Source organism: Poecilia latipinna, unplaced genomic scaffold, assembly GCF_001443285.1.
Source record: "Poecilia latipinna isolate Pla-1442-1.1 unplaced genomic scaffold, P_latipinna-1.0 Scaffold0, whole genome shotgun sequence".
In the NCBI taxonomy this organism is placed as follows: domain Eukaryota; kingdom Metazoa; phylum Chordata; class Actinopteri; order Cyprinodontiformes; family Poeciliidae; genus Poecilia; species Poecilia latipinna.
The window spans coordinates 1299971-1316669 of NW_015112616.1; the positions used below are offsets into that span (position 1 = coordinate 1299971).

At 37.2% G+C, this 16699-nt stretch overlaps 1 protein-coding gene across 5 annotated transcripts in view; it reads left to right on the forward strand.

The window, feature by feature from the left end:
• The first annotated feature begins 15228 nt into the window (after window positions 1-15228).
• The window catches only part of pcdh11 (protocadherin 11), a 185063-nt gene continuing 183592 nt past the window's right edge, over window positions 15229-16699 (forward strand). For 2 of the 5 annotated variants that reach the window (XM_015030097.1, XM_015030182.1), the window contains exon 1: window positions 15230-16092. The gene's annotated coding sequence lies outside the window, so the exon portion shown is untranslated. Of the gene's footprint in view, window positions 16093-16699 lie in introns of all 5 variants that reach the window. The other 3 variants (XM_015030019.1, XM_015030261.1, XM_015030338.1) reach the window with 3 other exon arrangements.

The following is a 16699-nucleotide window of genomic DNA, read 5'->3' on the forward strand; positions in this document are numbered from 1 at the left end:
GCTGTAAAAGCCACGTTTGAATCGAGCGGAATAGCGCATGAAGGCAATGAACAGACCAATGTAGTTCAGTAGATAAATAAATTTACTTGTATCACTTTTGATTATTTTCCTTTGGGTTCTCCTTATGATATTCTTGCCATTTTCTCTGTGTGCCTCTAACCACACTCTCTCACAGCTGTCATATATTTAGTTAATTAGCCTCACAATTTTCTTGTAATCACCAGTAATTACTCCCTCCCTGTCTATATATGCTTCCTGTTTTTTTTTTTTTTTTGTCAGATCATCTTCTTGACATTAGCCATTTCCCTATTGTTATTATTTATTTTGTCTTTCCCATTTCAAAGTTTGTTCATGTTTTCATTTTGATACATAAATGTCAACATATTTTTTCCAGCCTCCTGCGTCCATTTGAGTAAGAATCTAAATTTGACACAGCTTACAGTTTGTTTAACCATGAAAGCCCTTCAGGGCTAAAATGCATGCTCTTGAATGTTTTTTATTCAGCCCCTTTACTCAGAGTTTCATCTAACAAAAAACACTGTTCATGCAAAATGAATGACACATGTATAAGAGAAGAAGATAGTGGCAGAGTGACTTTTGCTTTGCTATCCCTCCTCATGCAGTCTGCATACTCCGATTCAGTTCAAACCTCTTCGCTGAAATAACCTAGGCATCCACGCACCCTGGTGTGCAACCTCAACTTGTCTTTTAAATTTAATTTTGCTGGATTTCTCACAATTTACTTTTCCTGAAACAATGAAGTCACTGAGGAGATGACGGCAAGCGAAACCATAAAATCCTCAAATTGTCTGACATACCAAATAGTATTTTCACTCTTACATCTCCTGCAGTGCCTGCTAAAGTTAAATAAAACTTTTTTTTTGTAATTTTGTATATGATCAAGCATATCTGAAACAACATCCTGCTTGCTTTTGTTGCTCCCTCGACTCAAGAGGCCTGGAAAGTTGTGGTTCCGTCACTAATCTGGGTAAAACAATAAGATCATAGTTCAAAAAGCCTATAATGACATACTAGGGTGCTGTAGACAGATCCCCATTGGTAATGTGATCAACTTGACTTGTAATCTTGTGGAGTATTTGCTGGCAGTGATCATACTTTCCACATTGTTCTCCTATTTGGGAGAATCATTTGTACCAAGGTCTGTGCTTTTGAGCCAGTCTTACAGTTGTTTGTTGTCTTTAGTTATTTCCAGCCTGTCCTCAGTTGTGTGTATGTGTGTTCAGATTAGAGCATGGTAGCATACCTAATTTGATCACAAATTAAACCAGGCTACCGCAGCGTTTTTGTAGTGTTGAAAAATTCCACAGCACAAGTAGTGCATCTGTAGAGCTGAAAACTCAATGTCAAAAGATCGCCAATCAGTGGGTGGCGGTGGGTGGGGTCACAAGAGTGACCTTATCGCTGATACTCCTCCATGATTTTCCACATTCTCCTGTATTTTTAAAGGTTTTTGTGGCATAAGTGGACTTTATTTGCAGCGTGTTGGATAGGAAATGGGTAGAGAGACAGCTGATGAGATGCAGCAAAAGTCCCAGGGTTTGAAATCAAACCACAGAAGGTGGAGTCCAGGACAAACTGTTCGTCTGCTCTACCTCTGTTCCACCTGACAATTTTTTGTCTCGCTGCTTGTAGCCTACGCTCATTCTCTTTAACTTTGAGTGCTAATCATAAAAAGCTATATGTGTGCGGAAAGTCATGCAACAATCCTCGTTGTGTTACTTGTAGAGAACAGTGTCTCTAAAAAATAAAAAGCTGTAAAATTAGTCAAATCCCTTAGAAACATCAAATGATGCTTTAACGTGCATTTGAAGATGAGTGTTTTCACCAAGATGACTTTTAAAATACAGCAAAAAAAATTTTTTGATAACCTGAATGCGCAGAGGACCTTTATGTTATATTTGATTAGATTTTAATTGGGCATTTTATGAACAACCTTGGGCCATTTTACAATCCATTGCTGTTAAATCAAGACACATCAAAATGCATGTCACACGTCCTCACCTCACCATCACCCGCCTTGAGTTTCGGATTAATTGGATAATCATTTAGTACATTTGGCTACTCCTCTTCTGTGACCAAGGTCAGAAAAAGTAAACTCTGCCCTCAGTAAAATGCCAATAGTCCCTCCCACTGTAGCAGAAACGTGCTGAAAAGTTTGCATTGCTGATGATTAAACACACTGATTCCCCATCAGGCAATCACTTCAGGAACTCCACTACTTTTTTTTAATATATATCTAGTTCCAGCAGTCACGTAGAGAAAAAGTTTGCACTATAATTTCTATGTCTCCATAAACTCAAACATTCACACCATAATTTCTGACACAAAATAAACTACAGATGTACTGGATTTACTTCAGATCTTTGCTAGCCTTTCAAATAGTGTTTCCCTCAGGTCCCAAGGCATATTCAAGATTTATTAAGGTCTACGCAAAAATGTATTTTACAGTACTACTTCTGCAGATGTTCAGGTTTCTTAGATGAGGTTTTGAAATAGTATAGGTAGTAAAACGTCCTAAAAGAATCATCTAAAAGAACAAGTAAACATAAAAAACAAAACTTTATTCTAAACTGTCTAGTTATCTTGTACCAAATTATAAGTCACATTACAAGGCAATTTTTTCCAAATAACAAAATTATACAGAGTACATTCATCCATCCATTAGCTAAACACACTTATCCTTGCAGGGTCTTGAGGAGGCTGATACTTCTCCATCGGGTGAGAGGCAGCATTCTGCACATGTTGCCAGTCCATCACAGGGCTTCAGAATACAATTATATTCAGATAAAATTCAAATCAATCCACTTCATTTCAATACAGTCCAGTCAAGCATAATGTCAACTTGAATCCAAATTATAATAAATACCAGTATTGTCTTTCTAGTTTGTAATAGAGTAACTGTCTTGTAATTGGACATTTGTAGCTTTCATTCCAGTTTCCATATATCAATGTTCTGCAGGACAGGGATCTTAAACTTAAGTTTCCTACGTGTGTGTGTGTGTGTGTGTGTGTGTGTGTGCGTTTCTGATTGTGATGTGTGAATGCAAAATCGAGCGTATAGTGCTTTGTGTGGTCAGTATGGCTGCGTTCACACCGCAGCCTGAAGTGACCCAATTCCGATTTTTTTGTCAAATCTGATTTTTTTTGCCGGGCAGTTCACACCGCCAAACATATGTGAGACCTGTATGTGTTCTGCAGTCTGAACGGGCAATGACCTGCAAGTGTCCCGCATGCGCAGTAGAGGGCGCAATAGCGTCAGCGTTCTCAGTGTTCTGCCAACCGCCATAAAAAGAAGAAGTAATGCTTAGTGTTTGCTAACGGTGGAGCTTAACTTGCATATTTGAAGTTGTTGTCCGACCAGAGCAGCATATTAACAACTTAATCCTCATTATAGTCCATCATAGTTGTTGTTTTTCTTCCCACTTGTGCGTATCAGGACGCAGAATAGTGAAATTTGTTGAGTATCAGTGACGTTCAGTTCGGATGAATGCGACCTGAACGTTAGGTCGCATTTGAATCTGATATGAATCGGATATGGGTCACATTCGAAAAAGAATCCGACCTGTGCTGTTCAGACTGTCATGAAAAGATCGGATACAGGTCGCAGTTCGTCAAAAAAATCGGAATCGGGTCACTTCAGGCTGCAGTGTGAACGCAGCCTATGACTGGAAAGGCCCTGTATAAATTTAGTCCAAGTAAGAGTCCAAAAGTAATTTGAATAAATGCAAAATTAGGCTTAGGGGTATATAGTGGACTGGATGCAAATGTTTACATGCAAAAGTTAGTGGACCCTCAAATCAATAAAGTGAACATATTTTTTTTAATCACTTACTCCAGATATTTGTTTTCATTTGACCACAAGAAAAATTCCAGGGGTATTATAATAAGTAGTTCATTCTAAAAAGTTTTGCTGGGTGGGGCTCAGTGTCCAGAACTGAAATGTCATGCTGGACATTATTTGCTGCATTGTGATATTTGAGGATTATGTTGTTATAAAGATTATTCTTCTATTTTCTAAATCAGCTTTGTCCTGTTCAGGGTTGCAGGGGCAAGGGCCTTGAGCCTCGCCCAGCTGTCACTGAGAGAAAGGCGGAGAACAAATGGTATAGGTCACGAGTCCATCACAGAACCAACCCAGATACACACAAGACAAACAGCTTTTAGGATGAAAGTGTGCACGGTCACACCCACTGCTGAGGTCAGTTTGGAGTCATTGGTCAAAATCAACCATGCATGTTTTTCAACTGAGAAAAAGATGCACACTCCATACCGAAAGGCCTGCTTAATGTTACCATGATTTTACATATTTTTTTAAATGTATGTGTCTTTTATTTTTTTTAAAAATCTGATGTTTATACACTTGCACTTTGTACTTAGCCACAGAAAGCTAAAACAGAGGCTTTAAAAGATAGACAGGGTCAATGGATGTACAGATTGAAAACATTATTTAAAGTGAAGTTTATTGATATTAGTTATGATTTATATTCAGGCTTTATGTTTATGGAGCATTTGCAACGACTCCAATTTCAGTAGGAATACCTGGTGAACTGCAACTAAACCTTTATTGCAATTAGGTGTCACAATATTTAGCAAACAATACGATTCAATACGATGCAATACATTTTTAAGATTTTCTGAAACATTTTAGAGGGACAGGGGAACTTTGGTGACATTTTGTGACTGTCCCATAGACTTGGATTGAATTAATTGAACTGATGGTGTAATGCTGGTGTAATAAATGTTGTTTTTGTTATACATTTGCTTTGTTTTTAAATGTTAATTGCGTGGCTTTTTGTATTTGCTTATGCAGAAAAGGAGCCTTTTTTTTGCCTTATTCACTTATATTAGATCATTTAATTTATCTGTTTCATTTCATTATTTAATTAATTATAACAGGTTGTTTCATTACATGTCATTTTTAATGTAAAAATGTCATGTGTGGTAGCTGTCATTTAAATCATGTGGATTTGACATAAAACTCAAAGTAGGATTTAATGCATCAGTACTCGCATATGAAAAATTTATACTTTATGAGAAAAAAAAATAGTAAATGTCATAGAATCAATAAAATTACAGGCCTAGTTGCAATTTTGTCGACGGATGGTACCTCAGACACAATCAGTTTATTTTCCTCAATTCCTTTGCCAAACTTTTTCAATTAATGTCGGAATTGTTTTTGATGTATGTTACTTGCATTTTCCCGAAATGACCATTTTGTGTTAAAATTTGGGCTTTCAACTAGGAATTATAGAAACCCTAATCTACAGGATTTTGAATACGTTGAAGGTCTTTTTTTTTTTTTTGTACACACATAGCATTTTTTATGCATCTTGCTCAGAAAAGGTTGACACATTTTCCTGCACGGAATACAATAATTTCTCCTCTTTCAAACCGCAAGCCAAGTAGCATTACATCTCCAGAGAACAACAGAGATGACTGCACACATTGTCTTTGCAGTTCCATGTCTTTGGCAAGGGGGCACCCACAGTTTACAAGGCTTGCCTTCAATTTTACTCATCAAACACTGGTTGTGTACACAGCCCATTCAAGGCGGAGAAAACGCAGCAGAACGTGACAAGAACATCAAGTGTTCGGCTATCTGGGTAGGAAGGGTTCTAAACTATCGCTCCTAAGTGATCATGGACACGTTATTCCTATTTCGGCTTGGCACACTCCACGAATATCTTGAAGGACAAATATGTGCGGCCACTGATCATGTGTGTTTCTCTTACGCTGGTCAGATTCTCTGTGTAAAAAACATGACATTTAATGTTTAATGAGCAGCCATTTTAAAGATGATGATTGATTTAAAGCACCTGCTACTATAGGAAATCTTCAATGCAATTTAATTTCCCCTCCGTTCTGTTACCAGTAGGCCTGTCTTGTTTGTGACCTAACAAAGGCTCATCATTAAGATTGAAATCTTCTGCACATAAATTTTTATTCAAAATCAATGCGGTGACCTTCACCACGCACAAGCAAGCTCAGTGTCAAACATATCTCAATTGGAGGCACTGTGTTAAACAAATGTTGCATATCTTTATTGATGAGTCCATTATGAGAAATAAAGAAAAAGTTCAAATCTGTTTTAAGCAATCAAAATAAAACTCTTTTTAAAGAGTGTTTTATACTTTCCCTTTCTATGAACAAGAAAGTATTGGGAACATCTTTCAGCTGAACATATAGAGCCAAAAATATTGTTCCTGTTTGAGTGTTGCCCCAGGCTCTGCTTCATAGTAGACAGATGGAAGCAAGCACTGCCACAGCATGTACTATTGTCTTCATCAAACAACACACAAAGGACAGTTTAACAGTCAGTTACTTCCGTGAAAGGGTAACATTTTCCAGAGAGCTGTGCTGATAAAACTTAAATATCAGTTTTAGAAAACATGTATAAAAATGACAACAGACTTTTCTTTTTTCATACTTGTTACCTTTGTCATTTTCAAGCATATGTCCTCATCCGACAGAGACAGTAAATGGATGAAAAATGTTCCTGTTATGACTGCTGTCTTATGACTGTTTTTTCTTTTTATTTTTCTGACATGTAAATTTAAGTGTGTAGGTGCCCTTCTGCAATTAGTAGATTCAGAAGAAGGAGAAGACGAATTGTGGCTTAAGTGGAGATGATGGATAAGGACTGCTGTTTTTATGCACACAGATGTCAAAGGTTGTTCCTGGAGTATCCCAGCCGTCCCATCAGTTTGGATGTCATAGGTTCAGATGTACCTGAATAGACTTTGGATTAAACCTTCCATGCATTTTGAATAAAATTCTTTGTCTTGGCATCAGTGATTTTTTATTTTTTTTTTTATTTCACCTTGTCCCTTCTGCCACATGTGCTTTGTCCAAATGACATTCTGATATCCTCACTGTCTGTCCAGTTTAGGTGGATCAGTGAATTGATGTCTCAATCATTCTTGGCACACAGCTTAATGTTATCCATGTAAAGGAGGCAACTGATGGTTTTAACAAAATTAGTATCCATAACAGCGCTTCACGATGATGTGATGGAGACGGTTCGGATCTATGCAGAACAGTAGCAGAGAATGAACGTCACCTTGGTATGACCAACACTTGAGGATAATTTAGACCACAATGATAATTTAGTTCTTTATTAATGATCTAAATAAATGATCTAACTGTTGATGCTAAACTACTTCAAACACTCCAGGATCCATTTGTGTGGCATTAAGTCACACCCTTCCTTGTAGTCAGTGTCTGCAGAGTTGGATTTCAGTGGTTCCATAGATCACATATCATCTTTCACAGAGCTGAACAGCATTATTCTGGGCTTTCAGATATTAAAAAATGGCTAAAATTCCTCCCCTCTCACATAGAGCTGGCAATGGTCGTCTAATAAAACTTACAGTTAACTTGTTTAAAATAGAGCTGCTGCCCCTTTAGCTAATATAAACTTAGGCTGCAGAGGAAGGTCCCACGGTGTACTTACCATCTCTCCTCAAAATCCTCTCTTCTCCTTTTACATGAATGAAAATAGTTTTTATTGATGTCATAAACCTGTTCTGTTTTTATGTCTTTAATTTCCTATAACATGTGTTGCTGATCTGGCAGTTCTTTATTTTGTGTTTGTGTCTTTTCTGTTCTCTCGCTCTCCCAGCTAGCCAAGGCAGATCGCTGTCCATTATGAGTCAGTTTTGCTGGAGGTATCTTCCTGTTACAAAGGAGTTCTCTTCTCTCCTGTCACCGCCCGTCCACGCAGACACAGGACGGGAGGGTTGAAACAACGTGATGATCTGATGAAATCTGTGGACTTCCTTTGTCACAGTGTCTGGTGAAGATGGAGGACCCAAATGCAAAACAGCAGGTGGGAGGCGTAGATAAGGTGCCAGCAAACTTGCATGATTTATAAGGAAGTGGAGAAAGACCTAGAGCACGACTGGAATGGGAAAAAAAGACAAGAAAAATCCAATATAAATCCCTCTTATGTTATACAGAATCGGTAAAAGACAAGCTAATCACTAATAAAGAACAATTAAGTGAGCAAATGAGCTAATCTGATTATAAATACAGTTGGTCTATGAAGTCCTTAGAGGTTGGCTAGAGAACATTAGTGAACAAAAAGCATAATAAACTTAAGGAGAACACGCTAGGTGGGTTAGGGAGAGAGTTGTGGAGAGCTTCAGAGATAAATTATCTTGTAAAGTAGTTGTTCAAGCTCCTATAAAGCACTTTTCAAGCCATCGTGTGACAATGGAAAGAGAGGGGTCCCCCCTGGACCAGCTGCAGAGACCCACCGCTCAGGTCGATATACAGATAGTGGGAGAACTATTACTTATACACTTAAAAAAGTGTGTTCATTATGAAAATATGACTAGGGGAGAGCCAGAAGACATCCCTCCTGCAGTTGTGGTCATGAATCCAAAACTGAATGTTTTGGCATAAATTTAAAAACTGTATGACAAAAAACAACACTGCACATCATCTTTTCACCTCCATCTATAAGGTAAAAGATGATAGTGGAAGCAGGAATTTGGTCAGAGTGAGATGATGGGAAGATGGATGGAGTTACCCTGAAGAAAGGGAAAAAGACTTGAGACTGGGGTGCAGGCTCACATGGCTGTGGTTGTAGTGAGACGAGGGTATGAATTCTTTTGAAAAGCACCATATTTAAATTGAACTGGAATTATCATATGGTCTATATGAGAGGGTTCATTGGCTTTGCATCATAACTAGGTTGATTTTCCTGGAATACTGTGGTCAGTTTCATCCCTCACAAAGGAAGTGAGGGATGAAAAACAATAAAAAAAAGAGATTGTCAAAAAACACACACTGTTTTAATAACCAGTCTCATGAAAACAAAGTAAACAGAAACATAATTAGAAACAATTATGTTTCATTGTTCTGGTTGAGTTCCAGTGTTTCAGTGTCAAGTTGTACTGATGCTTTTTGGCAACCTGCAAAAACACCTTGTTGTAGCTTTTCTTTGAATTTAATTTTAAACCCTCTGTGTGCAGGAAATGGAGCAGAACGCCAAAACACTTTCATGGAATCATTATTTATTTATAGTCATTACATGGTCATTACCATGCACTCTTTCTACCCGTGCATTATAATGATCACTTGTAGCTTGCACTATTTATAACTTGGAACAGGTCTTAAAATACAGACCATTTTACAGTTTTCTTGTAAATAGATAAGGAACTCTTGTTTTTCATTTAAGGAATTCCAATTATTTGAAAAAAAAATGGGAAATGTGTTTGTGCTACAATCAGGAAAACATAAGAAAATAAAACAACTACAAAACCAGCCCTTTTGATGAGATTACTATGACGTGCTGGTTTGTAAAAAACAATTAGCAGTTTAGCAATAGCAACCGTCAAGGTCAAACAAATCACTCAACTGCGCAGAAGGCATGAATATGTGCAGACAATGTTTGAATTTCTACGCAGAACAATCAACAGCATAATACCTGCTTCTCATTGTCATCTGCATACATTATTCTATGACTGAGTGAGGACATGCAGTGTGACAATAATAGTGGTTTGTAAACTGGCTGTAGTCTAATTGGTGCATTTCAGCTAGATAGCACTCAATGCTGGACCCTTCATTAGCCTCAAGAGTTGTTTACCTTCTAATGAAGTCTGTCTTATGCCGTTTTAGTGTGCTTCAACCTTCTCTGAGTGGACGTTATTGACAGAGGTCTTCTCAGCACTGGGATTTAATGTTGCCATTAGCTCCACTGGTAGATTGGTACCAAAGAAAATAACATGTTCGGTGTTTCATACATAAAAACAACAACTTGGATCTGTAGGAGTTCTTTGCTACTTAAATTTCTACAGTAACACATTATCTATGGTCATGAACTAATCAGAGTTTTGATTTCATGGTGATACTTGATCAAATAGCCCCCAAGGCAAGTCCATGAATTTATCTAATATATTTCAGCAGAGACGGACGGACGGACGGACGGGATGAATTGAATACAGGCCAATATTCTTCAATACCTGTCAGTCCCTATATAGAGTACCATTAGGTGCATCCATTTATTTTACTAGCAAGAGTAAATGATGTTGGAGTCAAGTCAGATATTTTGACACAGAGTTTAGCTTGAAATAGCTGTATGTTTATGTTATCAACATAGATATCAATCTGGTTATGTTCAGCAAACATAACCAGATTGCTAAAAAAAACAACAACAAAAAAACACTGTTCGCACATGGTCACCTAATATCAAATAAAATGATCAAACAGTCATTTAAACAAGATATTACATGAATTCCTGTCATAGAAACAGCCTGTAGTTTGTAATTTACTTTCACTGACAATTGCATGAGATGAACATTGTCTCCTGCCTCCACTATAACACAAACATAAAGCAGCTGTAATGGAAGCCATTTAAGCAATTTGCAGAATCACACAAAACAAACTATGCATTTTGCATATTCATGGCATGTAAAAAAAAACAAAAACATTCAAATATAATTTTCAAAGTATGATTTCAGACAGGATGTCTTTTTGTCTATCTTTTATTTCAATACCATTTCATCTCTTTCCCAATAAGATGAAAGCAAATATTGAACTGTCCTCGCTATGTCCACTCCATCTTTCTCAATTTTTTTTTCTTTCTCCAGAGATCCTTGAGAAACTGTGAGACAGAGAAGCAGAATAAGAAAAGAACAGAGGCAAAGCAATAGTTTTTAACTCAATGTGGTAAATCTCAATGCGTCTTGAAAGTTGCCATGGATACAAACCAGGCTTGTATGAATGAAAAAAAGAAATGTTTTGTCAGTATGTCTTCAACTTTTGAAAAATGTCTGCAATATTTTTAAAGAACATATCTTTGGACTTCTTCTGCAGTACTTTCCGAGTGACAAGCTTGGGTAACTTTGTTCTTTTTTAGTTGCTGGAAGCAATCCAATATTAATAATTTAGGTTTAAATATTAAAGAAAAGTATCCATGGCAACTCAGAGATAAACAAAGATGAAAGTACAGCAGCTGCTGCACCGTGGCCCCTTTAAACAAGTTATGCTGTTTAAGCTGAAAGGATAATACGAACTAAAAGACTGGCATTGAGCAGGGTATGGTCGACAAAGAAGCTTGTCTTATTCAATGCCTCTGAATGTTAATATAGAGCAACCTTGCTATTTAGTTCTGTAGCTTCATCCCTTTACTTTGCCTTTTCTGAGCTGTGCTTGACTGATAAGCCACATTAGTTAGTGAACTCTCCGTGAGGATTTTACCTTTATGCAGAGCAGGCCATGAACTCAGTTGGAGAGAAACAGAAAACACAACTGAAGGCACAAATGAAGACATTTTAAAATTGCACTCTCATATTGTAACGCCCCGTCCAGTGTTGCTACTTTGGAATACTGCTTGAATTGCACTGATCACTTGTGTATCTTGATCTTAATTTTGCTCTCAACCATACATTTGGTTCAGTAAAAGGTTATATGCTACTGTATAAAGAAAACGCAGCTTTTTGTGTCTCGAAGATTGAATTTTACAGCGTGGATGAAAGCACAGGGCTTCTTAAATTCCAAAATGGCTTGAAAGCCAGACTCCAGAGTTTGCAGAGATGACATGTTTTATGCAAGCCTCAGTGAGGTCATAGCAAACAGTAACAAACTCTGCACCCAGGATGATAGTATTGTTTGGAAAATGTTTTATGAACTCTGGCCAGCTTCCATACCCTGCAGAAGAAAGTTCAGGCATAAAGGGATTAAGTTTGTGTAAATCATTTAAAATCTAAACGGAGTACACTGATGTTTGTGATTGTAAAATGACAAAATGTGGAAATGTCTTGGTAGTATAAATACTTTTGCAAGTCGCTGTACAGCAAAACCTATGTAGTTAAGTTTTTATCATGAATTTGTGTTGATTTGAGAGAGCAATAATTTCTTTTTATCACATTTTAAGAAGCAAATGATGAACCGGTGGTTATTCAGTCAATGTTTCTTAATGTTTGGGTTTACTGTTTTTATTATGACTACAATGCTTATTTGTCTCTCTTACTAATGGAAAACAGGAAGTAAAGCAATGGTGCATCTTGAATTTCCATAAAGTATGTATGTTTATTTGTTTTGGTATTTATATTTGAATAATGTATTAACATTTATGTTATCTTGCTTTGTAATCTTTTTTTTTTTTTTTTAGACTGATAGCAAAACCTGTTTAGAAGCTGCAAAGCAAAAATCGCCTTCAGGCTAATGGACACCTTTATGCAGCTGTTCATCAATGTGCACAGTCTTGTGAAAACAAATTAAAACCTCAAACTTCCAGAATTAGTGGTCATCCATCTTCCCAGGATGCTAAATATTTTAATGACATTACCTTTTAGTATGAGGAGTCTTTATTTTTATTTATTTATTTTTTTTTATTGTATTATGTCTTGGGTAGCTTGTGTCATGGGGTTAACCATGTGGCACATCAGCAACAAGCTTTTCTTGAGTACTAGAATGAGTTGTAATTAGGACATGTCAAACTTCTGACAACAAATAAACACTGATTATTATTATTGTTATCATTAATATTTATAATCAGCTAGAATCGTTGTCTCTCACATGGTGTACCTCACCTCTCACCTGAAATGTCTCGTTGGAGATGGGCACCCCCACTAGGGACATTGGTGCAAAGAAAATGGATGGATAAAAAGAAAAGCTGTACTCACAGGTTTAGTCTATCTCCAAGAAACCTACAAATTACCTGGAACTATAGCTGCTCTAAAAAAATCAACATGCAAAGGACATTTTTGAAAGGTATTAAACATTAGCTATTGGCATTATTAAAGGCTTAATCAAGCATATTTGTTTGTCTTATGCAGGGCCCAAATGCAGGCATGAGGCAGGTAGATTTATGGAGCAGTGGAATATTTATTAAAGAAAATAGTATATACAAAACCGGCAGGGGACACAAAGGGAAATAACAAGGACACAAATCAGTGACACATTGACGACGGCAACAGGGGGCTCTGAACAAGACTGAGAGAACCCAGGGAGTTTCTGCCTACACAGGGAGGGAGTGATTACTGGTACAAGGATCAGGTGAGACTAATTAACTTAATGCAGAGCAGCTGGGGGTTGAGAGGACTGAGGCTGGTATTGCATAAAAACACAACAATATCCAAACAAAACATAGTGAGAAAAAAAAAGAGCTGAATAAGAAGTGAATAATAGCTTAATAACCAACATAAACCACAGAAGAAACTTAGTACAGGGAACATTTTTGATTGTTTTGGTAATGTAACATGCCAAAAAAAAAAAAAAAAAAGAGTTGACTGTAATTTAATTGACTGATTTTAGTTTGGTCATCTGTTAGAACAGTAAGGAGGTAATAATAGTGTTCATACAGGAATGCATCAACTACATCTAAGACCTGTCTACCGACTTGTGGTCTGCACCAGACTTGAAGCTAACTGTGCTGCGTAACCAAGGAAAGGATTTGCATGCCAACTCGTTAGAGCAGATTTACTATTTCATTTATTTTTGTTTTCTTTTGTTTGAATTCAATTAATATTTGGTATATTTTATTAATTTGTTCAACTTTATTTAAGTCTTTTAGCTGTTAAATTTACCTATGTTTTAATCCAGGGAAAGGCCAATGACTCTTAATTGCAAGCAAGAACAGAGATGAGATGTCTGCCAATGGCTGACCTCAATGGTAGCGGTTGCCAGAGCTGCTATAAGCGGGTTGCCATTTTAATGGGTAATGGACTCAGCGCAAAATGTTTTAAGACAGAGAGCAACTGCAGTGACTTGCCTTAAGTCATAATGAAAGCCTTTTGTTTCCCAAAAATAAAACAAAAAAGAACAAAGAATGTAATGTTCCTGATCCCACTTTTGACAAGTAGGTTGACCAGTGTAACTTTGTTTATTGTCTTTATTTTTTAGGCTTACTTAATATCTCACATATACAATGTTTGCAGTTCTGCACTGTCACAGTTAAGGTTTAATTACACTATTGATGATTAAGGAATACTGTATCTTTCTTTCTTTTTTCATTTTTTCCTTGTTTATTTTTTGTCTTTCTTTTTTTTAGCACATTCACAGATGCAAATTGCTTGTCTAGCTTAAAAAAACATTTTTATTTAAATGCTTTACTCTATTTTAGCATCACAGCCTTTTCTTGAATCAGTTGCAGTTGGTATAATTTATTTCCAGCTAGATTTATTACATTTTTACAATCCCCACAACTAATGCAAAGGAGATAACAATATATAATTCTGTTTGCTTGCAAAAACTACAAGGTGATTGAATAGACAAATTTGAGTTAGGAAAAGGTGTAGGTAGGAAATTAGATATACAACAACATTTAACTTCCTTCTGATATTTAAACCTGAATCAAAGCTAATAAAGAAACTAGTGTATGCTTAATTTTATTTTATTTTTTTGTATTCTCTAATTTATTGATGGACCCTGGAAAGTTAGAGACTGCAATGTGTACACGACACATTGCAATCTGCATATATATATATATATATATATATATATATATATACACTGCTCAAAAAAAATAAAGGGAACACTCAAATAACACATCCTAGATCTGAATGAATGAAATATTCTCATTGAATACTTTGTTCTGTACAAAGTTGAATGTGCTGACAAAATCATCAATGGAAATCAAATTTATTAACCAATGAAGGCCTGGATTTGGAGCCACACACAAAATTAAAGTGAAATGTTCCCTTTATTTTTTTGAGCAGTATATATATATATATATATATATATATATATATATATATATATATATATATATATATATATATATATATAAGACCAGAGTGAGAAGAAATAACTTCTTGCATTGCTCATGACGTCCTTCATATATTTATACCTTCACAAAGAAGGTCTACATATCAGATATATATCAGAAGGATCCTGTCTCTTTCAATAAGACATGATCAATCTTCTGAAGAGAATTAGAACTTCTTCATCCTATAAAGACGCCAAAGTTTCAGTAGACCCCCTACTGGAAATAAAAAGCAGAGGCGAGGCTCGGTGTGAAAGAGAACAGTGCCCCCACTTCGCTTTCAGGCAGACTTCTAGACTACGGTGGCTACAGTGCTACAGCAATAAATAAACCCAGGCATCTCTGGTCCATAACACCTCCACGTCTACCAACTGTACTGTACATCTCCGACGAAAGCATCTCTCCAGCGCAGTGCGGCTTTAAGAGCACCGGTGGCTCTTAAAGCCGCGGCTGGCTCCTCCTTCCGCCTATGATGTCAGTCGGAGGGAGAGCGAGAGGGAAAGAGAGGTGGGCAGCATTGAGGAGCTGAGTTCATACTATACTACTGAGACATCTACAGCTTAGCAGACAGATACGGTGAACCACCTATCCCGGCTCCTGTAAGTGATGCTGCACTGAGGCACACTTTGATCCAACTCCACTGGGGGGGCGATGCGCTCTCTGCATCCCTCATTTAAGAGTTGTTTTTTTTTCTTTTCTTTTTTTTCCTATGTGCGGAGCTTTAAATCAGTCCAAACAAGTGACTGTTGAATAAATTAGCTTCACGCTTTTTTTTTTTTTTTTTTTTTAGTTTATTAGAGGCATATTGTCTTGTGTTTTTTTCCTTTTTTCTTTTCTTGGTTCTCCTTTTTTTTCGCCCTCATGGATTGAAGTTGTAATGTTCGCACAAAGAGGCGTTTAGCACACGTGTGGGTGTTGTTTCAGCGTGAAAACCGCTGGTAGATTTTCCAAGTCAAATTAGGTTAGCGATACAAAGTTTATGTAAAGCAACCATGGATCATTGCGTGTCTCCGGCTGTGGGATTGTGAGTCCAAGACATCCGAAGAGGAATTACAGCCTCCCTTTTTTAAAAAAAAAAAACAAAACAACAAAAAAATAAAAACACGAAGTTGTTTTTTCTTCTTCTTCTTTTTTATTAAACGCAAGGATCACATTTTTAGCACAAGGATAAGTTCTTTGTAGTGGATTTTTTTTTGTGTTCCTACTTCGCTCGAGCTTCACTCCCGAGTCAGATGAGGATCCTTTCTCTCCGTTTTCCCCACTTCAGCTTAATTCATGGCACTTCTTGTTTGTGAGTCAGAGATGTCTCATCGCGGCGATACTCACGGTTAATTTTTCATCATCTCCCAGCACAGAAGGTGAGCTTTTCTTTTATCATTGTTCCCAGTCCTGATTGTTATTGTCACAAAATGTGCGTCTTCAAATTATCTGACCGCTCGCACTGCTCTTGTCTCCTGAGCGCAAATTAGAAACGTCGGATGCTGTGGCTCATTTGGTCCGTATTAAATCAAATAGCTGTCCCAGTGCAGCCACGGACCGTAGTTTCTCTGCACAATTACTCGAATTTGAGAGAAGATGAAGTGACATTCTTTAAGGGTGTTTAGATGTGCATTTAATTAATTTATTTATTTCGCGCGAGTGATTCAGTTTCGGAGAGGCTTCAAATATACAACAGAAGGAAAATGGAGTTCACTGAGAATAAGTTGTCGCATTATGAAAGTGTAATGCGTAAATGGCAACGATCTCGGGCGTCATTTGGCCGTGCTTTGTGCTGTAATGCCCAGAGAAGTCGGCCTCCTTTTCATAAGCATCCAACTGCAGGACTTTTTCAGACCGGTTTCTCAACATCTTGGCCGCTAAACTCGATGCGTGGGCGCGCGGCAACAGAGCGCTCCTGCTCGAGCGGTTCACGTGTCGCAGACCTCAGGGGCGATCGTCTTATTCTGTGCCTGTGCACACTGGTTC